Source organism: Triticum urartu, chromosome 5A (genome assembly GCF_056163025.1).
Source record: "Triticum urartu cultivar PI428250 chromosome 5A, HENAU_Tu73, whole genome shotgun sequence".
Lineage (NCBI taxonomy): Eukaryota > Viridiplantae > Streptophyta > Magnoliopsida > Poales > Poaceae > Triticum > Triticum urartu.
The window spans coordinates 250,337,753-250,345,946 of record NC_141877.1 but is presented as its reverse complement, the minus strand read 5'-3'; positions in this window follow the sequence as shown (position 1 = coordinate 250,345,946).

The following is an 8,194-nucleotide window of genomic DNA, read 5'->3' as shown; positions in this document are numbered from 1 at the left end:
AGGGCTTGGTGAAGATATCTACCAATTGCTCTTCAGTGTTGACGTGTATGATATCAATATCTTCCTTCAAAACATGATCTCTGAGAAAGTGATGACGAATTTCAATGTGCTTTGTCTTCAAGTGCTGAACTGTGTTGCTGGCAATCTTGATGGCGCTTTCGTTGTCGCAGTCGAGTGGCACTTGCTTCAGATGAATGCCATAGTCTTTGAGCATTTGCTTCATCCACAAAAGCTGAGCGCAGCAAGATCCAGCAGCAATGTATTCAGATTCAGCAGTGGAGAGAGATACACAGTTCTACTTCTTTGAAGACCAACATACAAGTGATCGTCCCAGAAAGTGACATGTGCCTGATGTAGACTTGCGATCAACTTTGTCACCAACATAATCAGCATCCGAGAATCCAACCGGATCAAACTCTGAGCCCTTTGGATACCATAATCCTAAGTTGGGGTGTGAGCCAAATATCGAAGAATTCGCTTCACAGCTAAGTGATGCGACTCCTTTGGTGCCGCTTGAAATCGAGCACACATGCAAACACTAAGCATAATATCTGGCCTAGATGCACATAGATAAAGTAAAGAACCAATCATGGAGCGGTATACCTTTTGATCGAACTCTTTACCATTGTCGTCAGGACCCAGATGATGCTTGGCTGGCATTGGCGTCGTGAAGCCTTTGCAGTCTTGCATACCGAACTTCTTCAGGCAATCTTTGAGATACTTCTCTTGAGATAGTACGATGCCGTTGCGTTGCTGTCGTATTTGAAGACCGGGAAAGAACTTCAGCTCTCCCATCATAGACATTTGATATTGCTCTTGCATCATATATCCAAACTCTTCACTGTACTTCTGATTGGTGCAGCCGAAGACAATGTCATCCACATATATTTGGCACACAAACAGTTCACCATCATATGTCTTCGTGAAGAGAGTGGGGTTGAGAGAACCAGGTATGAAGCCTTTGCTCTTCAGGAAGTATTTTAGTGTGTCATACCAGGCCTGAGGGGCTTGTTTGAGGCCATACAGTGTCGTGTTGAGCTTGTATACCATGTCAGGATGTTTTGGATCTTCAAAGCCAGGAGGTTGTGCAACATACACGTCTTCTTCAATCTTGCCATTGAGGGAGGCACTCTTCACATCCATTTGATAAAGAAGTATGTTGTGATGATTTGCATAGGCCAGCAGTATGCGTATGGCTTCAAGTCTAGCCATAGGAGCAAATGTTTCGTCGAATTCAATGCCTTCCACTTGAGTATATCCTTGAGCAACGAGACGAGCTTTGTTTCTGACAACTTGACCATGCTCATCTTGCTTGTTGCAGTATATCCATTTGGTGCCTATTATGTTGTGCTTCCGAGGATCGGGACGCTTGATCAGTTCCCATACATTATTCAACTCAAACTGTTGAAGCTCGTCTTGCATAGCTTGAATCCATTCAGGTTCCATGAAGGCTTCTTCAACTTTCTTGGGTTCTGTTATTGAGACGAATGCGAAGTGCCCACAGAAATTTGCTAGCTAAGTTGCCCTTGAATGAGTGAGTGGACCGGGTGCATTGATGCTATCAATTATTCTTTCAATCTGCACTTCATTGGCAACGCGAGGATGTACATGGTGAAGATTTTGCTCTTGCTGATCATTGTCGTTGTTAGAAGGAATGTCCTCAGGCTGAGCATTGTCTTCATGTTGATCAGGTGCTGAGATGATAAGTTCTTCTTCAGGATGAGCTTCAGAAGGTATAATTTCTCCAGTTCCCATTAGCTTGATCAATTCACTGGATGGAACTTCATCTCGCACATTTGGCAGTTGCTCTCTTTGTGAACCGTTGGTCTCATCGAACCGCACATCCACTGTTTCAACCACTTTGTAATGAAAGAGATTGAAGACTCTGTAGGAGTGCGAATCCTTTCCATATCCAAGCATAAAACCCTCATGTGCTTTTGGTGCAAACTTTGAGGTGTGATGTGGGTCCTTGATCCAGCACCTGGCGCCAAATACTCTGAAGTAACTGACATTTGGCTTCTTGCCAGTAAGGAGCTCATAAGATGTCTTGTTCAAAAGCTTGTGAAGATAAACACGATTGATTGTATGGCATGCAGTATCAATGGCTTCAGGCCAGAATTTTCTTGGAGTCTTGTATTCATCTAGCATCGTTCTGGCCATCTCAATGAGTGTTCTCTTCTTGCGTTCGACGGCCCCATTCTGCTGTGGCGTGTACGGGGCTGAGAATTCATGTGTGATGCCCAAGGTATCAAGATATGTATCAAGGCCAGTGTTCTTGAATTCAGTGCCATTGTCACTTCTGATATGCTTTATCTTGGCGCCATAGTTGTTCATTGCTCGATTGGCGAAGCGTCTGAAGACATCCTGCACTTCAGTCTTGTAAATGATTATGTGCACCCAAGTATATCTAGAATAATCATCAACAATGAAAAAGCCATAGAGACAAGCAGTAGTAGTAAGAGTTGAGTAATGAGTGGGACCGAAAAGATCCATGTGAAGCAGTTCAAAGTGTCGAGTAGTGGTCAGGATTGTCTTCGAGGGTTGTTTGGCCCTCGTCATCTTTCCTGCCTCACAGGCACCGCATAAGTGATCTTTCTTGAACTTGACGCCCTCGATGCCTATGACATGCTTCTTCTTTGCCAGGGTGTGGAGGTTCCTCATGCCAGCATGCCCAAGCCTCCGATGCCAGAGCCAGCATTCTGAAGCTTTTGCTAGAAGACATACGGCAAGCTGTGGTCCTGCTGAGAAATCTACCACGTACAAATCATCTTTTCGATACCCTTCAAATACTAGAGACTTGTCAGATTCCATTAGAACAAGGCAACGATATTTTCCAAATATTACGATCATGTTTAAATCACAAAGCATTGAGAAAGACATTAAGTTGAAGCCAAGGGATTCAACAAGCATGACTTTATCCATGTGTTGATCCCTTGAGATTGCAACTCTACCTAGACCCAATACCTTACTTTTACCAGAGTCAGCAAATGTGATGTGGCTCTTGTCGGATGGACGTAAGGTTGAGTCCATAAGAAGGCTTCTTTTGCCAGTCATGTGATTTGTACACCCACTATCAATAATCCATTCTGAAGACGCTGGTGTCGTACCCTACAGTGCAGTTAGGGGGATAGGCTTCACAAAGAGCATTGTGAAGCAAAAACATTTGACGAACCAGTGGGTTATGAAAGCTTAGATCGAGATTAGGACTAATAGGGAGAGTAGCAAGCGATTCAGGAACAAAGTACATAGTAAGACCATTCAGGCATTTGATCTTGCGCCCTAAAAGATGTTTAAGGTCCCCAGCAATAGTGTCAGACGATTTTGGTTTTCTATTGGAGACCTTTCCCTGCAAAAGAGAGTTAAGCTTTCTTAGCCACCCACATCTTCAAGGGTGGCTTAGAAGCAATAAGTCTAAGTGCAGCATCTGAGAACTTTGGCTTTGGAGCCCTAGCAAACAATCTTGCAGGCGGACAATAGTACTCATAAGAATAAGCAGAATAGTTCTTGGTCTTATGAACATGGCGGTTTGATGAACCGCTCTCATATTCATATGCCTGAGTATGGTTTCCCTGCAAAACATTTGTGTTAGTGCGACTCAGGTGAGTCCTCTGTCTGTATGAAGCCTTTGGACCGTATGAAGCCTTTGGTCTGAGGTTTGTCTTCTTCACGTGAGGTGTCATGATGACATTCACAGGAAGATTCTCCAGACACCTTTTCGGAACCCAGATCTTCTTCATAGGAGGTCCATTCCTGCAGTTAGTACCAATGTACCTAGCAAACACTTCACCATTCTGATTCTTAAATAGTTTATAGTTTGCATCAAGGGATTCATCAATGATAATGGGGTTAGCACAAGTGAAGCCAGATAGATTGGATGGATCTGCTGAAGGTTCCATTGCAGCAACCCACGTGGTTTTGGGGTACTGCTCAAGTTTCCAGTAAGAGCCATCAACATTCATTTTCCTTACGAACCCAACACCCTCTTTCCTCGGGTTTCGGTTCAGAATCTGCTTTTTGAGGACATCACATAGTTTCTGATGCCCTTTAAGACTTTTGTACATCCCTGTTTCAAGCAATGTCTTCAACCTAGCATTCTCATCAGCAATAGCAGCCTCAGCAGAGGGGTTAGTTACCACATCAACAGTTGAAGATATTGCAACAGTAGTAGCAGTGGAACATTCAGCAACAGAAGTAGCATTATCACACTCAATGCATTTAAGACATGTTGTTCAAATCCTTCCTGAGCGGAACTGATCTGTTTGGCGCGAAGTGACTCGTTTTCCTTTTGAAGATCTTCATGAGCCGCTCTCAATTTCTCAAGATCTTGCTTCCTTTGAAGATAATCATAGGAAAGCTTTTCATGAGTTGTTGAGAGAGTTTCATGACGACTTTCAAGTTCCTCATACTTAACGTGAAGATTTTTTATGTCTTCAATTAAGGATTCAGATCGAGTCATTTCAGCACCTAACAGATCATCGCTTCTGTCTAACAGTTTTTGAATATGTTCCATAGCTTTCTGTTGTTCAGTTGCAATTTTAGCAAGTGTTTTGTAGCTGGGTTTTGAACCACAATCAGAGTCATCGTCACTAGATGTTTGATAGTGAGTAGTGCGTGTGTTTACCTTGGCACCGCGTGCCATGAAGTAGTAGGTAGAAGCGGAGTAGTCCTTGTCATTTGCATCGGTGTCGGTGATGAAGTCATTGTCTTCAGTGTTGAAGATGGACTTGGCAACGTATGCTGTAGCCAGACTTGCGACGCCTCAATAGGACTCCTCCTCAGACTCCACCTCCGCCTCCTCAGAAGCGGACTCCTCCTCTGAATCCATTTCCTTGCCAACAAACACACGTGCCTTGCCAGATGAGCTCTTCTTGTGTGATGAAGACTTGGAGGAAGACTTGGAAGAAGACTTTGAGTATTTCTTCTTCTTCTTGTCGTCAGAGTCATATTCCTTGCTCTTCTTCTTCTTTTTGTTCTCATTGTCCCACTGTGGACACTTAGAGATGAAGTGGCCAGGTTTCTTGCACTTGCGACATGTTTTCTTCTTGTAGTCATGAGCAGAAGCTTCATCATTCCTTGAGCTTGATTGGGAAGACTTTCTGAAACCTTTCTTCTTGGTGAATTTTTGGAACTTCTTCACAAGCATAGCAAGTTCCCTTCCAATGTCTTCAGGATCATCCGAACTTCTGTCAGATTCTTCTTCAGATGAGGAGACAGCTTTTGCCTTCAAGGCACGAGTTCGCCCATAGTTTGGACCGTAGATATCTCTTTTCTCAGAAAGCTGAAACTCATGTGTGTTGAGCCTCTCAAGTATGTCAGACGGATCGAGTGTCTTGAAATCAGGACGTTCTTGAATCATCAGGGCTACGGTGTCAAACGAACTATCAAGTGATCTCAATAGTGTCTTGACGACTTCATGTTTGGTGATCTCAGTTGCGCCGAGGGCTTGAAGCTCATTTGTGATGTCAGTGAGTCGGTCAAATGTGAGCTGGACATTCTCATTGTCATTTCGCTTGAAGCGGTTGAAGAGGTTGCGAAGGACACTGATTCTCTGATCTCTCTGGGTTGAGACGCCTTCATTGACCTTGGAGAGCCAGTCCCAGACTAGCTTAGATGTTTCCAAAGCACTCACACGGCTATACTGTCCTTTGGTCAGATGACCACAGATGATATTCTTGGCAGTAGAGTCCAGTTGAACGAACTTCTTGACATCAGTAGCAGTGAGACCTTCTCCAGCCTTGGGAACGCCGTTCTTGATGACATACCATAGGTCGATGTCAATGGCTTCAAGATGCATGCGCATCTTATTCTTCCAGTAGGGATATTCAGTTCCATCGAAGACGGGGCACGCAGCGGAGACTTTAATTATCCCTATAGTCGACATAGCTAAAACTCCAGGTGATTAAACCGAATCACACAAAGCAAGGGAGCACCTTGTTCTGATACCAATTGAAAGTGCGTTATATTGACTAGAGGGGGGTGAATAGGCATTTTTTATGAAAGTCTTCAAAACGTGGAAGTTATGAAGACAAACGATAGAAATAAACCTATTACCCCGCAGCGGAAGGTAGACTACACTAGGCAAGCCATAGTCAAGTATTCAATAGAGAGAAAGCACAATGACTAATAGCAGCAATGTAGTAAGGATCAGGTAGGAAGATATTGTGAAGCCACACAGAACACGCAGTCACTCAGTGAAGACAAAATATAGTGCGAACATACAATGACTTCACAAGGAGTAACAGTAAGTAAAGGGAAGGGAAGATGAAACCAGTGACTCACTGAAGACAATGATTTGTTGGACCAGTTCCAGTTGCTGTGACAACTGTACGTCTGGTTAGGGCGGCTAGGCATTTAAACCTTAGGACACACAATCCCGGACACCCAGTCCTGAACACGCAGCTCATGACACCCTGTCCTCACCGTATTCCCCTTGAGCTAAGGTCACACAGACCTCGCCCAATCACTCTGGTAAGTCTTCAAGGTAGACTCCCAAACCTTCACAGACTTCGTTCACTAGCAATCCAGAATTTCTCTTGGATGCTCAGAACGCGACGCCTAACCGGCTGGAGGATGCACAGTCCTCAAGTGTAATAAGTCTTCAGATCACACAGACAAGAAGACTTAAGTGATGCCTAATTCTCTTTGGCTCTGGGTGGTTAGGGCTTTATCCTCGCAAGGAATTCCCTCTCAAAGGCTTCGAGGTGGTTGCTCTCAAACGACAAAAGCCGTACTCTGAATCTGAGCAGCCAACCGTTTATGGTTGTAGGGGTGGGCTATTTATAGCCACTTGGCAACCCGACCCGATTTGTCCGAAATGACCCTGGGTCACTAAGGAACTGACACGTGTTCCAACGGTCAGATTTCAAACTCACACGGCAACTTTACTTGGGCTACAAGCAAAGCTTACTTGCCCGACTCTGGACAAGATTCGCCCTCAAATCTTCACTCGAAGACATAGGTTTTGTTTAAGCATCACTTCAGTCATTCTGACTGGTTCTCTTGGACCCCACTAAACAGTACGGTGGTTCCTATGACTCAACACAGAAGAAAGAGAACTACGAAAGATCTAAGTCTTCGAGCTCCATAGGCTTCATGTGGTGTCTTCTCTTGTCATAGTCTTCAATGTGAATAGCTTCATATACCACCTTTGACTTCAATGTCTTCATACATTTTTGGGGGTCATCTCTGGTAGGAAAACCGAATCAATGAGGGACTTCTACCTGTGTTATCCTACAATTCTCACAAACACATTAGTCCCTCAACTAGGTTTGTCGTCAATACTCCAAAACCAACTAGGGGTGGCATTAGATGCACTTACAATTGAAAGTGCGTTATATCGACTAGAGGGGGGGTGAATAGGCGATTTTTATGAAAGTCTTCAAAACGTGGAAGTTATGAAGACAAATGATAGAAATAAACCTATTACCCTGCAGCGGAAGGTAGACTACACTAGGCAAGCCATAGTCAAGTATTCAATAGAGTGAAAGCACAATGACTAATAGCAGCAATGTAGTAAGGATCAGGTAGGAAGATATTGTGAAGCCACATAGAACACGCAGTCACTCAGTGAAGACAAAAGATAGTGCGAACATACAATGACTTCACAAGGAGTAACAGTAAGTAAAGGGAAGGGAAGATGAAACCAGTGACTCGCTGAAGACAATGATTTGTTGGACCAGTTCCAGTTGCTGGGACAACTGTACGTCTGGTTAGGGCGGCTAGGTATTTAAACCTTAGGACACACAGTCCCGGACACCTAGTCCTGAACACGCAGCTCAGGACACCCAGTCCTCACCGTATTCCCCTTGAGCTAAGGTCACACAGACCTCGCCCAATCACTCTGGTAAGTCTTCAAGGTAGACTCCCAAACCTTCACAGACTTCGTTCATCGGCAATCCACAATGTCTCTTGGATGCTCAGAACGCGACGCCTAACCGGCTGGAGGATGCACAGTCCTCAAGTGTAATATGTCTTCAGATCACACAGACAAGAAGACTTAAGTGATGCCTAATTCTCTTTGGCTCTGGGTGGTTAGGGCTTTATCCTCACAAGGAATTCTCTCTCAAAGGCTTCGAGGTGGGTTGCTCTCAAACGACAAAAGCCGTACTCTGAATTTGAGCAGCCAACCGTTTATGGTTGTAGGGGGTGGGCTATTTATAGCCACTTGGCAACCCGACCTGATTTGTCCGAAATG